This window comes from Salvelinus sp. IW2-2015, linkage group LG18 (assembly GCF_002910315.2).
Source record: "Salvelinus sp. IW2-2015 linkage group LG18, ASM291031v2, whole genome shotgun sequence".
Taxonomy (NCBI): domain Eukaryota; kingdom Metazoa; phylum Chordata; class Actinopteri; order Salmoniformes; family Salmonidae; genus Salvelinus; species Salvelinus sp. IW2-2015.
In genome coordinates this window covers 30,601,769-30,620,548 of record NC_036858.1, presented here as the reverse complement: position 1 = coordinate 30,620,548, position 18,780 = coordinate 30,601,769, and the positions used below count along the sequence as shown (strand labels likewise).

General features: G+C 44.5%; 1 pseudogene; it reads right to left on the bottom strand.

The window, feature by feature from the left end:
- LOC111977421 (voltage-gated potassium channel regulatory subunit KCNG3-like) overlaps positions 1-4,909 on the bottom strand; it is a 9,580-nt pseudogene extending 4,671 nt beyond the window's left edge.
- Positions 4,910-18,780: the final 13,871 nt, after the last annotated feature.

The window sequence follows — 18,780 nt, the reverse complement described above, 5'->3', positions numbered from 1 at the left end:
AGAGCCGAGTGAGAGCAGACAAGAAAGGGATGACAAACAGCTCTGTAGACAAATGGACAGAAGTATTGGCTGACACAGTTATATGTATTGATAAATGGCTAAATTTGATTGATGTATGTTCCGATCTCCTTCAAAACATCAAAAAATTATTTTTTTTAAGTAGACATGAGACTGACAGTGTATTACACCTGTCTCTTATACACATCTAGATGTGTATAAGAGACAGGATACACACAGCCTCGATGATCCTGTCGGAGGGAGAACCAGGCAGAGTTAACGCAAGAAGGAGAGAAGGGAATTCCACTACAGGTCTACACACTATATCTACAAGCAATTGGACTGCAGACATTACAGTCATAAGAGAAAAAAGTAGCTACGGCTGTCGAGGTAGCAGAAACCTTTTTGGTTCAAGGTAGAACCCATTTTGGTTCCAGTTAGAACATTTTCCCTGAAGGGCTCCTTAAAGGGTTTATTGAGAGTTAGGGTCTATTCATTGGGTGACATTTTCTTAGAATGTAGGAGCAGTGGGAGAGTGAAGTTCTATTGAAYAAGAGAGCCGTCAATCCCTTATACAACACTGCTTTACTGTATCGAAAGTGGGTCTTGATTGATCAGCGACTCGTAGCAGGCTTCAGTCTCACCACATTGATAACTCATAAAGCTTCACTCTCAAACAGCTGGTAGGCTATATTCTTGGAGCCTTATGACTTATTGACACTATATGCAATATAGACACTTTCACAACGTAATCCTGTTGTAATTTAATTCCAGGACATGCAGAAGATATTCTGCCTTTTAAGGTCAGGTTGTAATTTACAGTATTATCGTTTTTTCTACATGCAATGATTTAATAACTTCACCATGCTCTAAGAGATATTCAYTGTCTGCTTTTTTTTACCCATCTGCCAATAGGTGCCCTTCTTTGCGAGGCATTAGGAAACCTTTCTAGTCTTTGTGGTTTAATCTGTGTTTGAAATTCACTGCTCGACTGAGGGACCTTACAGATAATTGTATGTGTGGGGTACAGCAATGAGGTAGTCATTCAAAAATCATGTTAAACACTATTATTGCATGCATCTGACTTGTTAAGCTCATTTTTACTCCTGAACGTATTTAATCTTGCCACAACAAAGGAGTTGAATACTTATTAACTCAAGACATTTCAGATTTTCATTTTGAATTCATTTGTAAAATGTTCTAAAAACATAAATTCACATTGACATTACGGGCTATTGTGTGTAGGCCAGTGACACAAAGTCTCAATTTAATTGATTTTTAATTCAGGCTGTAACACAACAAAATGTGGGAAAAGTCAAGGGGTTTGAATACTTTCCGAAGGCACTGTAACAGCGACAAATGACAAATGAAACTGGCCTGCGCGTTTTTCGACATTCATTTTGATTCCGAGACCATTCCTGGGCCTTGAGGGCTTTGAGGGGACTTTAAGAAAGGCGGACAGATGTATTGCAGCTCCAGGMAAAGAGGGTGGTAGAAGCATACTGATCAGGGATTTCGGAGGCTTCTTTTCCCACAATTCTACCATCATTTAAAGGCTAGTCAGACCTGGTTGAGACTGAGCCCTGAGCATGCCTATTAAGATTAGAGAGGGGGAGGACAGGCAGACACAAAGGTTCTGTCTAAAGGTGGGGCTGTAACGAGGGATTTGCGGTCAGCCATTCAAAAGCCAGTTACAGTTTAGTCTATCAAAAATATGCTGCTCTCAAATGCCGATATGAATGAATTCGGATCTCGCACAATATGACCTCTCGTTTATGATGACCTTTCTCAATGAATGCAATATTTATTCATATGTTATTCATATTTTCCAGCTAGAAATTATACACTGAATAATCTCACATAATTGTTTTGTGGTGACGTTGAGGGGTCACTGTCGCTATCATCAATTAGTAATTTTTTCCCAACCTGCTATACATACAGCAGTCTTGCCTTGGGTCAATGATATGCTGGCAAATATTTAATTMTGACCAAATATAAACTTTTGTCATTTGCATTCAGGTGAGGGCTTGGTGCAAGGGCTCAYTACATCCAAAGCTGTTGCGTAGAATGGAAGTCCCTTTTACTGTATTACCTTGTGATGTCATGCTCACTTTAATACAACATTTGCCCATTTTAAAGTCAAAAAGTAAATTGGGTACAACCATAACCTCCCACCATTTACTTAGAACAACACCTACCTGCATTACCTACAATTGTACGCACGCACACACACACACACACTGATACAGTTGGGTGCCTTTCAGGTACCAATACCTTGAGAGCGGTCCGCGTGGCAGTCATGGATACAAGACAGACACACAGGTTAAAGAGCCGAGTGAGAGCAGACAAGAAAGGGATGACAAACAGCTCTGTAGACAAATGGACAGAAGTATTGGCTGACACAGTTATATGTATTGATAAAATGGCTAAATTTGATTGATGTATGTTCCGATCTCCTTCAAAACATCAAAAAATTATTTTTTTTAAGTAGACATGAGACTGACAGTGTATTACACCAAGAAACAGCAATACATTGTTATTATCATCTGTCTCCTCGATGGTCTCCTATGACAATAGTAGGCCTACTCTCCCAGGAATCAGCACCTTGGACAGGTACTGTTCAAAATGGACAGGTCCTGAATATTGTAGTAGGCTACCACTAAAATTCGCACCTTGGCCAGGTACTGTAGGTCTAGTGTAGAATGCCACAAAAAAAACAGCCCCTTGGACAGGTACTGTCGGATGCCACTAAAATCAGCACCTAGGACAGTTAGCGATACATACTGTACACGCCTATCCAAAAAGGGAGCAAAAACATAATACATTTCCTGCCTTAATCTAACTGCATCACTGTAAACATGTATTGTCTGTTACAAGAGAGGCAACGCTCCTACTTGTGAAGTTCTTCAGCCTCTCTTGCGTTAAAGACTATGACGTGTTAGTGCTGAAAGATAAAATGCAGAACAATTGAGAACTCAGAGACACAAACGACAATAGTGCAAGGGACAGTGGTGCTTATGGCAATGAACATTTAGTTTGAACACCTTTAAGCTAACAGTGTGTAATATGTCATATTGTAATGACAATTGGCCGACATAGAAAATGGAGACTTTGCCACATGAAATGTGTTGTTCACTCCCTTGACATTTAACTTTGTTAAACACTCAGCGCCTCCTCTGTCCCCTTCCCCACCGGGAAGGCTGTAGTCAGGACTGGTGTAGTAGGCCTAATACACACCTGAGATTTCGAGGTTGTATCATATGCATAATACAACAATACAAACTTCTAAATTAGCATGAGTTCTAAAAGATACAGATGTGCAGAGCCGGCTCTAGCCTTTTGGGGGCCCTAAGCAAGATTTGGTTGTAAGGCCCCCCTTGATGGCCCCCCTCTTGATGGCAGAGAGAAAAATAATATATATATATATTTTTTTAAAGCAACATTTTCTGCAATTCTACTCATTTTGCCATGACTTATACCATATCAATGATATCTAAGTGAGAATGATTTAAAAAATCAATGATGGCCCTTGAGGTCAGGGCCACTAGGCACGGTCTGTATTCAGCCATGATTAGATAACTGGCTACACTAATTTACCAATCTAGCAATTGTTAGCTGACATGGATAATTGAGTGACTGTCAGTGACTTATAAAACAATTWAAAAAAAATTGCTGATCCATAACCAAACACCTTGTGTATTCAACTATTCTAACTCTCAACAGTAAGTTGAGACCCCAATTGAGTTTTTGGGGGGTTCGGTGGCCCCCTAGCGGCCAGGGGCCCTAAGCGACTGCTTATGTCGCTTATGCCTGGAGCCGGCCCTGCAAATGTGTATTGGTAAAATATACTTCACAGCAGCATAAATAACACGTTGTGCATCTCTTGAGGTCCTTTACTGAGAAGTAGGGCATAGAAGCATGTACGACATTGCAGACAATCAAATAACGGGGAAATATTTAAAAAATATATAAAGATAGGACATATATACCCGGATGGATGCTCTAAAGAGTCTGGATTGTACCTGTGCTCCACCACACTGTTGTTCTCAGCGGTTTTCCAATCTGGCAAAGTACTCGCACAAAGCATCACCATGGACACTATAACAAATATAACGGACACTGAAGCTAAGATTTGTGCTGCGACTGATGAAGTCGGTTCATCAAAAGTCCTTCTCATTCTCTCCAGCCACTTTGAATCCTCTCCCTCTGTGACCACTCGAGTCACCAAATTCTCGCCCCTCATTTCTTCGTCGAGATTGTTTTCCTCTTCGGAGAAATGAATGTATGAGTCGGACATCCTATCATCCAGTCTCCGCTGGCAGCAAAACTCCAAGTGTGAGCTCTCCAGKCCCCAATAAATCATCTCGTTGTAGAATGACAGCTCGCACATCTGCGGGACGAACCGTAGCTTCCCGTACTTCACGTACAGCATGATGAAACAAAAAGCCTCGGAGTGCCTATCAAAGAAAAACTCGTTCCGTTCCTGATCATAGTCGTCGCACACTTCCAGTACTTCTTTCTCCGAGGCGCATTTGTGCAAACGGCTCACTCTACTCAGAGGGAAATCTTTTATCACCTCCTTAGAGAACGCATATTTTGTGCCACCCACATTAAGGATACAGATGCTCTTCCCAAACTTCATCTTTCAGCTGTTGACAGGTGTTTGTAGAGAACTGAAAAAGGCACCCTGTGCGTTTTATACAGCGCCAAAAGGCACCAGTTTCTTATAAAACCATCATGCTTTATTCCTCTCCAAATCCAATATTGGAGTCAATACGTTCCTATTGCGTTTGGCCGTTATTACAAGCCTTTTCGTCATTTTCCTTGTTCTGAGAGAGCTATGTCTGGACGACTGGAGTTGTGTCGTGAGGACTATGCAACAGAGCGCGCTACTCTATATCCTTGCGCGACATCGCACTGGTGTTCTGAGCGCCTGTTGTTCCGCTCTACTCGGTGTCCAAACTAGTCCTCCGGGTGCAGATCCCAGTAGTGATGTCACACACGCGCACACGCACACGCACACACACACACTTTAAGACACACGATGTATTTTAAACGATCACGTTTAACAATCGATGGGAGCCACCAAGCAGGATATATTTATTTCACATTTCATGAGTTGATCGATAGTATTCCGTTTCATCTGTAAAATTATTAATAATATAGGCCTAATCACAGTAGTCCGTGAGCCCATATGTGCTTTTTGACAAAGTACTTCTCATTAAATTGACATATGGTAACTTAAGTTTTTAATCAATATGCAGCACCACGTTTATTACAATGTTTRGGGTAATTCATCTTCTGAGGGCCACATAAAAAATCAGTGGTCAAGGATGATTGCTCTCCTCGGTGTATAAATTCGAGCACACAGCCATGCCCTCCATAGGTCAGTAGAATGGCAGTACTGTAGAGCTTAGTGACCTTCAACGTGGCAACGTCATAGGAGGCCACCTTTCCAACAAGTCAGTTTGTCAGATTTCTGCCCTGATAGTGCTGCCCGGTCAACTGTAAGTGCTGTTATTGTGAATTGAAAATGTCTAGGAGCAATGATGGCTCAGCCACAAAGTGGTAAGCCGCACAAGCTCACAGAACGGGGCCGCCAAGTGCTGAAGCGCGTAGCCCATAAAAATAATCTGTCCTCGGTTGCAACACTCACTAGAGTTCCAAACTGCCTCTGGAAGCAACATCAGCACAATAACTGTTCGTAGGGAACTTCATTAAAGGCTGAGCAGCCGCACACAAGCCTAAGATCACCATGCGCAATGCCACTCGGTTGGAATGGCGTAAAGCTCGTCGCCATTGGAATCCGGAGCAGTGGAAACGTGGAAACGCGTGACGAATCACGCTTTACCATCTGTCAGTCTGACGGACAAATTTGGGTTTGGCGGATAGCAGGAAAACGCTACCTGGCCCAATGCATATTGCCAACTGTAAAGTTTGGTGGAGGAGGAATAATGGTCTGGGGCTACTTTTTCATGGTTCGGTCTAGGCCCCTTAGTTCCAGTGAAGGGAAATCTTAGCGCTACAGCATACAATGACATTCTAGACAATTCTATGCTTCCAACATTGTGGCAACAGTTTGGGGAAGGCCCTTTCCTGTTTCAGCATAACAATGGCCCCGTACACAAAGCGAGATCCATACAGAAATGGTTTGTCGAGATTGGTGTGGAAGAACTTGACTTGCCTGCACAGAGTCCTGACCTCAACCCATTGAATACCTTTGGGATGAATTGGAACACTGACTGCGAGCCAGGCCTAATCGCCGAAAATCAGTGCCCAACCTCATTAATGCTCTTGTGGCCAAATGGATGCAAGTCCCCTCAGCAATGTTCCAATATCTAGTGGAAAGCCTTTCCAGAAGAGTGGGGGCTGTTATAGCAAAGGGATGGGGGCCACCTCCATATTAATATCCTTGATTTTGGAGTGAGATATTCGACGAGCAAGTGTCCACATACTTTTGGTGAGAGGAGTGGGGACTGTTATAGCAAAGAGGTGGGGGGCAACTCCATATTCATGCCCATGATTTTGGAATGAGAGGTTCGAGGAGCAGGTGTCCACATACTTTTGGTGATGTAGTGTATTTGTCTTTAACAGAATCACAGCTAGAGGGAGCATGTTGCCACAGTTAAGGAGACCTCCCGGAAAAATACAGTGGATGTGACAGATTTGTAGGCATTCGCAAACCACAAGCTGCAGAATGCTTGGAGATTCAGCACCATTGTGAATAGCGACGAATCGGCACCTGTTCCTGCGAGAATCCTATTTAATGGTTATAGGTATTGTCACGTAGAGTAGGCCATAAGGCTAAACTAAAAAATCCAACCTCTATCAAATAAAAAAACGGCGGAGCCGCAAGTGTGCTTCTGTGCAAGGGTGTTGATTTACGTAGTGAATCCGGGAGAAAAACAACAGTACTGCCATCAAAAGTATACATTATGGGACAGCTGAAAACAATGCTACCCCATCAACAGCTCAATACAAAATGGTCCCCCCTTTGAACTGAAAGAGAGGCTCCTTGTGTAGGGGGAGCCCCTCCCATCAGAACATACCAAACAGTAATTAATTAAGCAATTACCGTCATCAAAGCCTACATTTTCCACCCAGCTAAACATTATGAATTATATACATTGCACCTTTGCGATCCGTTTCTCATGGTACAATATAACAATATAACACATTTACAAAATCCCATCCCTACTGACATGATGTCTTCCAATATGCCCATTCACATGAACGAGCCATCGAGGAACATTTATTGGTTGACGTGAATAACCAAAGTGATGAATTATCYCAGGGGTGAATTACTTCATGAATGTGACTTAAAGTAGAAGTTATGGCACAAGTTATTGAAGTGTGTGTTTATGTAAAACTGTTGTTTATGATATACACTACTGTTCAAAAGTTTGGGGTCACTTAGAAATGTCCTTGTTTTTGAAAGAAAAGCACATTTCTTGTCCATTAAAATAACATAGAATTGATCAGAAATACATTGAGACATTGTCAATGTTGTAAATGATCATTGTAGCTGGAAACGGCTGATTTTTTAAAATMGAATATCTACATAGGCGTACAGAGGCCCATTATCAGCAACCATCCCTCCTGTGTTCCAATGGCACGTTGTGTTAGCTAATACAAGTTTATCGTTTTAAAAGGTTAATTGATCATTAGAAAACCCTTTTGCAATTATGTTAGCACAGCTGAAAACTGTTGTCCTGATTAAAGAAGCAATAAAACTGGCCTTCTTTAGATTAGTTGAGTATCTGGAGCCTCAGCATTTGTGGGTTCGATTACAAGCTCAAAATGGCTTGAAACAAAGAACTTTCTTTTGAAACTCGTCAGTCTATTCTTGTTCTGAGAAATGAAGGCTATCCCATGTGAGAAATTGCCAAGAAACTGAAGATCTCGTACAATGCTGTGTACTACTCCCTTCACAGAACGGCGCAAACTGGCTCTAACCAGAATAGAAAGAGGAGTGGGAGGCCCCGGTGCACAACTGAGCAAGAGGCCAAGTACATTAGAGTGTCTAGTTTGAGAAACAGACGCCTCACAAGTCCTCAACTGGCAGCTTCATTAAATAATACCCGTAAAACACCAGTCTCAACGTCAACAGTGAAGAGGCGACTCCGGGATGCTGGCCTTCCAGGCAGAGTTCCTCTGTCCAGTCTCAACGTCAACAGTGAAGAGGCGACTCCGAGATGCTGGCCTTCCAGGCAGAGTTCCTCTGTCTAGTGTCTGTGTTCTTTTTCCCATCTTAATCTTTTATTTTTATTAGCCAGTCTGAGATATGGCTTTTTCTTTGCAACTCTGCCTAGGCCAGCATCGCGGAGTCGCCTCTTCGCTGTTGACGTTGAGACTGGTGTTTTGCGGGTACTATTTAATAATGAAGCTGCATAAATGTACACGTGCCAATTGACTGTGCTAATTGGTGGTCCATGGGAGCCCCTTACCAGGTGGCGGTGTATGCACCTTTCAGTTGGCTGCGATCGCCCAATTTAAAGAAGAAGGGTCCCATGAATCCTGGTGGAGCACGCGGAGGTGCAATGATGCACAAACTTTTAAATGGTTTTAAGTACAGACCTACATCTCCGGAGCGCAAACCTTCATGTCCTGAATACAAATCAAGAGAAATTACCTATAAATCTACTTGCTCTCTTGAGAACCTTGAGTCGATTGGCAGTAGAGAGTGCTGTGAAGTTGAGCCAGACCGGGATGAAGTACCTGCGGCGACAGGTGTGGTGCACACTTCCAGCGTTTTTCATGGGAGTCCAGAGATTATTTTCTGTATGTTGTTTCAGGCTGGGTCAAGGGCAAACTGGGATCGATTAAATCTGTGAAGATTTCGACAAGTGGAATTATTTGGATTTTTTGTGCCTCCTCCTCCCAGAGGCAGTGGGCGCTAAGCGGCATGCGTCTCGGGGCTCAACCTACGTTGTGCTTTGCTCTCAGGAGCAGGGCACCACTCATAGGAGTGACCAGTTGGGTAACGTTGAGGGTAGAGGTGGATCAAATTAAKAATATTATTCCTGGTGTTTGTGACGCCCACCGTTTGGTGAGACGTAGACCCAGTGGCAATGGCGAGACTTGTTGAGCTTTGACACTGAGTTTCTACCTGATAAGTTTTGGTTATATTTGTTATTCTGTGAGGGCCTATGTTCCGAACCTGCTACGGTGCATAAGGTGCCAAGGATTCMGACATGTTGCAGCAGTGTGTAGAAGGGAGATCCCACGATGTGAGAAATGTGCAGGAGGGCATAGTCAGAGGGAGTGTAAAGTTGGGATAGAGGAAGCACTGTGCTGGGGATCCACAACTGAGGATCCYAAGTGCCCTGTGAAAAAGAGACAGGTTGAGAGTGCCAGAGTTTGAGTGGGGCAGAAAGATTCTTATGCTAAGGCAGRGAAGAGAGTAGAGGATAAATATTTGGGTGTGAGAGATTTCAGTGCAGAAGATCTACAGGGACTTTTGAGTGAAAGGGACAAAGTAGTGGGATGGGGTGGTCTGTTTTTTCAGGTGCGGGGTTAGACACTGTGTGCAATACGCAACACAACGTCTTGTTTGTCAAAAATTCACATGTTGAAGGGCTCTTTTCAATAACAGGGGGTTCTACCACTGGTCCAGGGCCCGTAGGTCCGACGAGGACACCCAAAGCGAACAGTTTAGGCTGTGAGATGTGTCTATTTGAGTGACTAGCACTCAGAGCTGGAAAGGCCATAACAATATAACAGAAGCCATCATCCCCAGTAGACTTAAGTGTTATATCTAGCTTAGCTGTCAAAGAACGCACATCTACACAGCTTCACATTGTACATCACTCTGTCGTTTAATGACTTGTGCCACTCATTCTGACAACCCATTCATCATTAAGCAGCACACTGTCGTAAACCATAACAACGTACAGTACGACGAACAGGATGTCGTACCATACATAACACCCCCCCACCTTTCCAAAACCAGGGACTGGTACCATATTTAAAAATGTCCATAGGGCAAAAACTTCGAGTGATACCTGTAAGAAAGAAACATTAACCCTTAAACGGAAGAGGTAAATAATGACTCTCCGAACTAGCCAGTTCAGTCCATTAACCTGGAGGTTGACTAAGACACCTAACAGAGCCTAAGAATGAAAGGAGGTTAAGTAGRCCCCCAGATGTTCTGAGTCTGTCCAGTGGCAGTTCAATCTCAAAACCTAGCATGAGAGATGCCGMGGAGACCTTTGTTGTTGTGTGTTTGCTTGCTCTGTAGTGCTTTAGCGTTTGGTTCCAAGCAGTTTGGAACGTGCACCCCTGGACCAGGGGTTCTGATACCGTTCTTCAGCGTATATTTGAAGCGTTCCACCCCTCCGTTAGCTTGTGGGTTGTAGTAGGCCGTGCGGATGTGTTTGATTCCCTTGTTGCTGAGATAGGAGAACTCAACAGAGGTGAGCTGGGGCCCATTGTCCATGGTGAGGGTGAGGGGTAGGCCCCACCTTGTGAACAGGCTGTCTAGGATGTCCACGATGGCCTGTGCTGTGACAGTTCCGACAGGAACCACTTCTGGCAACTTAGAGTGGAGGTCATATGCCACCACCAGGAAGCACTGATGGTGAGGGACTGTGTGCCCATGGATCTCGCCAGAGATGTCCAGCTGGACGTGCTTCCAAGGGTGGGACTTTCCTGTTTTCCATCTGAGGAGGCATACAGCACAATCCCTGACCAGGGCTTCAATGTCGTGGTCGATGCCTGGCCATCACACAAGGTCTCGACATCGCTGCTTGACCTTCACTATGCCCAAGTGACCCTCGTACGCCATTGATAGAACTCACACACACAGGCCACTCGGGACCACAGTACAAAACCCTCGAGAGACAGACTTCTTCCCAGCAAGAATGTTCGTGCTTCACCGGGGCGAAAGCCACCAGCTCTTCCGGCACACGTGCTGGCCATCCAGTGTGTATGTAGGTGCGCAGGTTAGACAGTGTGGGATCCTGTTCCGATGCTTGCTTCAGCTCCTCCAGTGAGACGGCTGACTGAAGGGGAGTGTAGAGTATTTGTACGAGCTCTGTTTCGTTCTAGTCTGGCAAGACAGTCGGAGTAGGAGCGTCAGAGAGTGAGAGGGAGAGATTTAGAGGAGAGTGAGAGGAGGTCTGCCACCACTTTATCCCTCCCCAGAGTGAACTTCAGCTGATCGTCATATTGTCTGAGGCGGTCGGCCCATCTGTGCAGCCGAAGTGGCTTGTGGCCGACAGTAGCGTTGTGAGGAACTGGTGGTCGGTTCGGAGCGTGAACAGCCGGCCYTATAGGTAGAGCACGCCATAACACAGGCCAGTGCTTCTTGTTCGCCCACAGAGTACGTTGTTCAGTGGGGCTCAGAGCCCTTGAGGCAAAGGCGATGGGCCTCTCAATGCCATTCCGCAGCTGTGAGAGGACAGCTCCTAGTGCTCCAGCATAGTCGTCACAGGTGACAGCGGTGGGGCGGGTCAAAGTGAGCCAAGACTGGGGCTGTGGTAAGCTGGCTCTTCAGTGAGCGGACTGCGTCTGAGCAGGTTGCCGTCCAGGCCCATGGCTCGTCCTTCTTAAGAAGCTGGCGAAGGGGCACTGTGGTCGGAGAGTAGTGGGACAGAAACCGGAGATAGTAGGCTGTCATGCCCAAGAATGAGGCCCCCTGAGAGGCTGAGGTCGGTTCTGGGATGTGGAGGACGGTTTCAATGTTCGACATGAGTGGGGCAATGCCTTTGGCCGACAGGCAGAACCCCACAAACTCGATGTCTGGAGCTGCAAAGGTGCACTTTCCACTGTTCAGGGTCAGGTTGTTCTCCAGTAGAGCACTGAATATTCTGTGGAGTCGATGGTCGTGGATGTGGAGGTCAGGGCCGTGGACCACGATGTTGTAGAGATAGACTGCCGCTACGGGTATTCCAGCGAGGATGGTGCTCATCCCCTTCTGGAAGCAACTGGGGGGCGGAGCTAAGTCCAAAAGGCATGCATGTGTATCTGAACACACCAGAATGTGTGACAAAGGTTGTGAGGTCTCTGCTGGCAGGGCGGAGGGGAACCTGAAAATAACCCTGACACAGGTTGAGCTTCGTGAAGCCATGAAATTGTGCGGTCAGCTCCTCGGCTGTAGGCAAGGGGTACTTATCCGGGACAACAGCCTTGTTCACAGCATGGAGATCCACACAGGTCCGGATTCCACCTGACTTTTTGGTTGTGATGAACAAGTTTGAAATCCAGGGGGCAGCTTTGACTGGCTCAATGATGCCTGCCTCCAACTGTGACTGGAGATCTTTTGTGAAGTCATCACACAGTGCAAAGGGAATGCGCAGCCCAGTCTATCAAACAGAGTTGGCCAGTTCTGTTGCCATGTGCCGGTAACTTGGTGGATAGCTGARCCACTCCTGTATTGTCTTGGCTGTGTGCTTAGGGTCGTGGTCCTGTTGGAAGGTGAACCTTCGCCCCAGTCTGAGGTACTTTGCTCTGTTCATCTTTGCCTCAATCCTGATTAGTCTTCCAAACACTACCGCTGAAAAACATCCCCACAGCATGATGCTGCCACCACCATGCTTCACCGTAGGGATGGTGCCAGGATTCCTCCAGATGTGACGCTTGGCATTCAGACCAAAAAGTTCAATCACCAAGTGAACTGTCATGTGCCATTTACTGAGGAGTGGCATCCGTCTGCTCACTTTACCATAAAGGCCTGATTGGTGGAGTGCTGCAGAGATATGTTGTCCTTCTGGAAGGTTTTCCCATCTTCACAGAGGAACTCTAGAGTACTGTCAGTGACCTCTCCCAAGATTGCTCAGTTTGGCCTGGCAGCCAGCTCTAGGAAGAGTCTTGGTGGTTCCAAACTTCTTCCATTTAAGAATGATGGAGGCCACTGTGTTCTTGGGAACCTTCAATGCTACAGAAATGTTTTGGTACTCTTCCCCAGATCTGTGCCTCGACACAATCCTATTTTGGAGCTCCACGGACAATTCCTCCGACCTCATGGCTTGGTTTTTGCTCTGACATGCACAGTCAACCGTGGAACCTTATATAGACAGGTGTGTGCCTTTCCAAATCATGTCCAATCAGTTGAATTTACCACAGGTGGACTCCAAGTTGTAGAAACATCTCAAAGATGATCAATGGAAACCGGATGCAGCTGAGCTCAATTTCGCGTCTCATAGCAAAAGGTCTGAATAATTATGTAAATAAGGTATTTCGTTTTCTGCATTCCAATTTCACTGTTCGCATGACCCAGAGCAACTCTGCGCATGCGCGCCATTGGATGAAACAGACATCGAGCCTTCCGTCAGTGCCATCTGAAGGGGCGGAATGCCATCTTGTGGACTTGGAGAGATTGTTTATATTTCCCTTTACACCATTGTCGACCACCATGTGTCAATGTGGAGAAGAGACTCTTCATTAAACCCACATGTAAGAGACGCAACACTTGTGACACTCAGAAAGACTATGGAACTTTAGGTTGACACAACTGTGCTTTTTCACCCAGGTTTGCCTGAAACCCAGTCCAATCTGGGTTCAAGGGCTCTAGCAATCAGTAACATACCCCGACTGCCACTTGGGGGTACTTCTGTCACAACGAGCCTCACTCGGTTTAGACYGTAAGTCGCAACCCAGTAACTCTCAGACACCCAGTGCTGGACTGCATGCATTAAAAATAGACCCAGGGAAAAAGCGATATCATGCCACAGCACCTTGTAACCCGCCTGGAAAATGGACAGAAAGCTCTGGGGCGATTCGTAATTGAATCTTTTTCTGACGAATGAAACCYATCGCCTATAGAACCCCTAACCCGTACCACTTGGCACCCCATAGGGACTAGTGAGCTACAGGCAGGAATCAGCAATGAATCTCAGCAATGACCCTATTGGGAGGTGTGCCCCCTTGTGGACAGAGAGTGAATCGCCCAATTTAATATGTTCACCCTGGGGAGATTGATATACCCCTTGAACCCTGTGAACACCATGGAACGCAGGGCAACAAAGGGMGCATTAAACATGGACAAGCTTCCACCCACGTTGTGCATCCATGAGACTATAGCCTGCATGAAGCCCGGACCCCTTACAGGCACAGAGGGCTATGGCAATGGCTGACGTAGTATCCTGTGTACAGTAACAACATGTGGAGGCCATGTCGTCACAGTAATAATTTTGTGGAGGTGCGAACAGGTGACTCATCCCCGCTTTCTCCACTCCCTCCATCTCCAGGCATTTGAAATAGGAATGGGCTTGCCATAATGCTGTGGGAACGCTAGAAAGTTTCATTCACCAGAAGTTATTTATGCTAGCCGATGTTATCCTGATGAGGCTTTTAGTCGAAGCTAGGCTAGCTAGTCTCGTTGACTGCAGAGCTACCCAAGTAATTCCACCGTTAGGAAGCCAGAATTGCTAGCAGTAGCTAGCTCACCTTGGCATGGTAGCTAACCTGGCTAGCATGCCATGCAGTTCTTGTTAGCTAGCCTGGTCTCGAAAGTTTATGTAGGACTGGGTCACCAAGGTGGGACCCAGACCCTTCATCGATAAGTCTGGGAAGAGAGGAAAGCGGTGCTTAACCAAGGCAGACTCGGGCAGTGGTGGGAGACCCATAGAACCTGGTCACCCTCTCTCTTTGATTAACCTTACGTAATCGTTGACAGAGAGCACAGGAACCAAGAGACATTTGACTCGACCAACGACCCAATCCATCTCTGCTTCCCTCAACTCAGGCTCACCCGAGGTACGGTCACCCGGGAGAGGAAGTCACTATTGGAAAACACCAAGCCCCATAAAAAATGATACACTATTGTCAAGAGAACCTGTGCTGCGGACRAGCACGGGAACAGTGCCAGCCGTCCCCTAGTCCCACACACAAACTGATATGAGGGCAGCCTGAGAATGCACCGACATACAAGACATACAAGACAACAAACGTGAGTATCTTTGATCTTTGAATCTTTCATTGGGGCATGGTCGCGAACTTGAAACCGGCTTGTTATCCTCTAACTTTTGCCATCTTAGTTTTTGCTATAGCCAGGCAAAGCAATCCGAAAAATAACTAAACGTTTGTGATTAGGAACCTTATGAGAACCATACAAACAACATCCAGGGGGTGAGCACGCTCTACCACTAAGGGCAAGTTAAGTCGGCGCAATGTAAGACAGTTTAGTGCGATTCCCCATAGTATGTTGTTCCAAAGTTGACTGACAGAAAGGGAACTCAATGTTTCTTAGAAATTCTTGCGACACTCAGAAACCCTAACCTACCTACGCATTCTAGGCCAATCTACACATCCAGACAGCGCTGTGCTCGGTCAGTTGCCTTGGAGACAGACATCAACGAAGAGAGGAAACCAGCAGAGAGATGGATCTGCTGAAGCCTGAATGGAGGCCAACTCATGTGAGTAGCCTGGTTACTCTGACCTACTTCTGACTTTGTGACACACTCTTTCTGAGAAATGACATTGTCACACTGAGGCCCTGCTCTCAAGTGTGGCATCTAATTTACTGTGAAATGGAAAGGGGACAGGGGGGAAAGATGGTCTACAAACATTTCCTGATAAAGTTGGTGAATGGTAATTGTTCTTTCTATAAACTAGGGTACCAGTGAGGATTTCCAATGCCGGACAACTTGTAACAGCTGTTGATAAGTCGTTGCCAAATTTTTTCATGCCATTACATTAACATTAACCCTTTCATGGTTGGTGTCTTGACGAATTTGTCCAAAATCGTGTGACATAAAACATGACTTTTCTGTCCTTGCATTTACGGCAGTGTAAGTTGTTGTTATATCATATATTAAGCATTAATCAGTTAAATTAGACCTTGAACTTGAACCCTGTATGAATCCTGGATCTAGCTGTCAGATAATTCTTTGTATAGATATCTGAGAAATGCAGTGTAACTACGTAGCATTTTGTTTCTCCTCATGTTACTGGGTGAAAACGGTTTTCATTGARGCACAAGTCCCCAAATATGTATGGGATTGCAAAATCTAATGCTTCTGACAGAGTCACCTTACCTTGACACTTAAAATCTAAATCGATACTGTCATTAACGTGGTTCTTCAATAATTATGCATAATACTTGTTGGATGCGCATTTGGTGTCGAGCTGTTTAATTACGCCATGATATTTTCACACATCATCATTTGATCCAGGAACAAATTTTCGGAATGACAGTCAAGTGACGAAAAGCTGTTGTGATATTGCATGCGATGCAACAACAGCCCAAGTTCTGGCAAAAATGGGGTTTGCGAGGAATGTCATGAATGTTTTGGTCTCATTTGTTACACTGGTGAAGACTGTTGTGCCTGGATCTAATATCCCTAGCGAATTGATGATCATCTGTTGCTGTCTGCTTGATTTACAGAAGGGTCTCGTTAGATTTAACAGAAAAGCATCAAGGTAATGAGTTCATGTTTTCATCTAGTTTCGTGCCTTGGATTGGACTGGGACAAAAGTAAACTTTTAGTTTTTTTCCTAATTACTCAGAGATTGATAGAGTTAGAGATATATTTAATGACAAACAACTTATAGAAAGAGCATGTGATCCTAATGTTTTGTATGCTGAGTGTATGTCCTCTACCATTAGCAACTGTAATTACATTTCTAGTGTAAATTAGTGTAAATTACATAGTCTGAGAACAGAACTACCACAACGGTACTTTTGTACCTACTCACGGAACAGAAGTAACAAAGCCTTGGGACAGAAGTAACAGCTGGTGAGAAYTGCACAATATCTGTCTTATTTGTATGTTTCTGGTTTGGAATGCTCTTTACATTCAACAAATATACTATCAGCCATCATTTTATGTTTGTGTCAATTTGAATGATTAATGCTATGGTTTTATGTAATTCATGAAAATGAATCATGCGTCAACATCGCAATGTTGCGCAACCAAAATATGTTGCCTTACAATATTAAAGGTGCACTAGGCAGAAATTGCTCTGCCATTTCCTGGTTGCTAAAATTCTAATAGTTTGCCTACGTTCAGTTTATATGACAAAACAAGCAAGTAGAGAATCATTGTACCATCTAAACCGCTGTGAAATATATTTTCCATAACCCCAAAAATTGTGTTTTCAGCTATTTGAAGCTGGTGTACAAAACTGAAAATAAAAGATGCAAAACGTAATATAAGAACAGGAAGCATAGAAATAGTGCACATAGAACAGATCTACCGCTTCTTTGACTTGCTGTCAATGAGAATGACATTTCTATGTGAAATTGGTCAGGTTGGCCAAAAAGTTACATTTTGCAGCTTTAAATGGGACTAAAATGGATCAGCATATTTCTTTCATCACTCTTCATTAGGAATGTAGTATGAGATGTTTCCCCCCATTTTCAATTACTTTTCAAGCTTAGCCCTACCAATCAGATGCACTCCAGCTGTCCCTGTCATGCACTTCTTGTGTCTTGATGTCTTGAAAACGTTTTGATTCTTATCACAAATGGCAAACTCATCATGCTTATCACATTTTCATGGCTTGTGTGACAATGTGGCTGTATGACGACTCTTCACGAATGAATACACTGTCTAATCTGCCATTAAGCCCTATTTTAGAATAGCGCGTTCTATTTCCTTTATGCATTTTGCCATTTCTTCCTAGAAGCATTATACAGCCTCAGTAGCGGTGCGTGAGTAAAATCACTGGGGAAGCCAAGCAAAAAAAACAGCCATATTACGACCTACACTGTATGTGTTGCGCTAATTGTGTTGTTTGCTGTTAATTCATGTGCCTTGCGACCGTGATATATAGGCCTAAAGGCCGAGACAATAAGAAGACAGTGGCGGAGGAAATTAAAACACACCTTTGTTTTATKAAAAAAACGGATATTAACCTCAGTCCATCCATGACACATATTGCATGTACAGCATGGTTAAGCAAGTTAATCATTTTGACATTTTCGGACCACTAAACAACTATTGATTTAGAACCACAGAGAGTTACGAATCTGGGTTTGCCGGATGCCAGGAGAACGCTACTTGCCCGACTGCATAGTTCCAACTGTAAAGTTTGGTGGAGGATGAATAATGGTCTGGGGCTGTTTTTCATGGTTCGGGCTAGGCCCCTTAGTTCCAGTGAAGGGAAATCTTAATGTTACAGCATACAATTCTGTGCTTCCAACATTGTGGCAACAGTTTGAGGGAAGGCCTTTTCCTGTTTCAGCATGACAATGCCCCCATGTACAAAGCAAGGTCCATACAGAAATGGCTTGTCGAGACTGGTGTGGAAGAGCTTGACTGGCCTGAATAGAGCGCTGACCTCAACCCCATCGAACACCTTTGGGATGAATTGGAACGCCCACTGCGAGCCAGGCCTAATCGCCCAACATCAGTGCCTGACCTCACTAATGCTCTTGTGGCCGAATGGAAGCAAGTCCCCGCAGCAATGTTCCAACATCTAGTGAAAGCCTTCCCAGAAGAGTGGAGGCTGTTATAGCAGCAAAGGGGGACCAACTCCATATTAATGCCCATGACTTTGGAATGAGATGTCCAACGAGCAGGTGTCCACATACTTTTGGTCATGTAGTGTACAGTTGAAATCGGAAGTTTACATACATCATTAAAACTCATTTTTCAACCACTCCACAAATTTCTTGTTAACAAACTATAGTTTTGGCTAGTCGGTTGGGACATCTACTTTGTGCATGACACAAGTAATTTTCCCAACAATTGTTTACAGACAGATTATTTCACTTATAAATCCCTGTATCACAATTCCAGTGGGTCAGAAGTTTACATACGCTAAGTTGACTGTGCCTTTAAACAGCTTGGAAAATTCCAGAAAATGATGTCATGGCTTTAGAAGCTTCTGATYGGC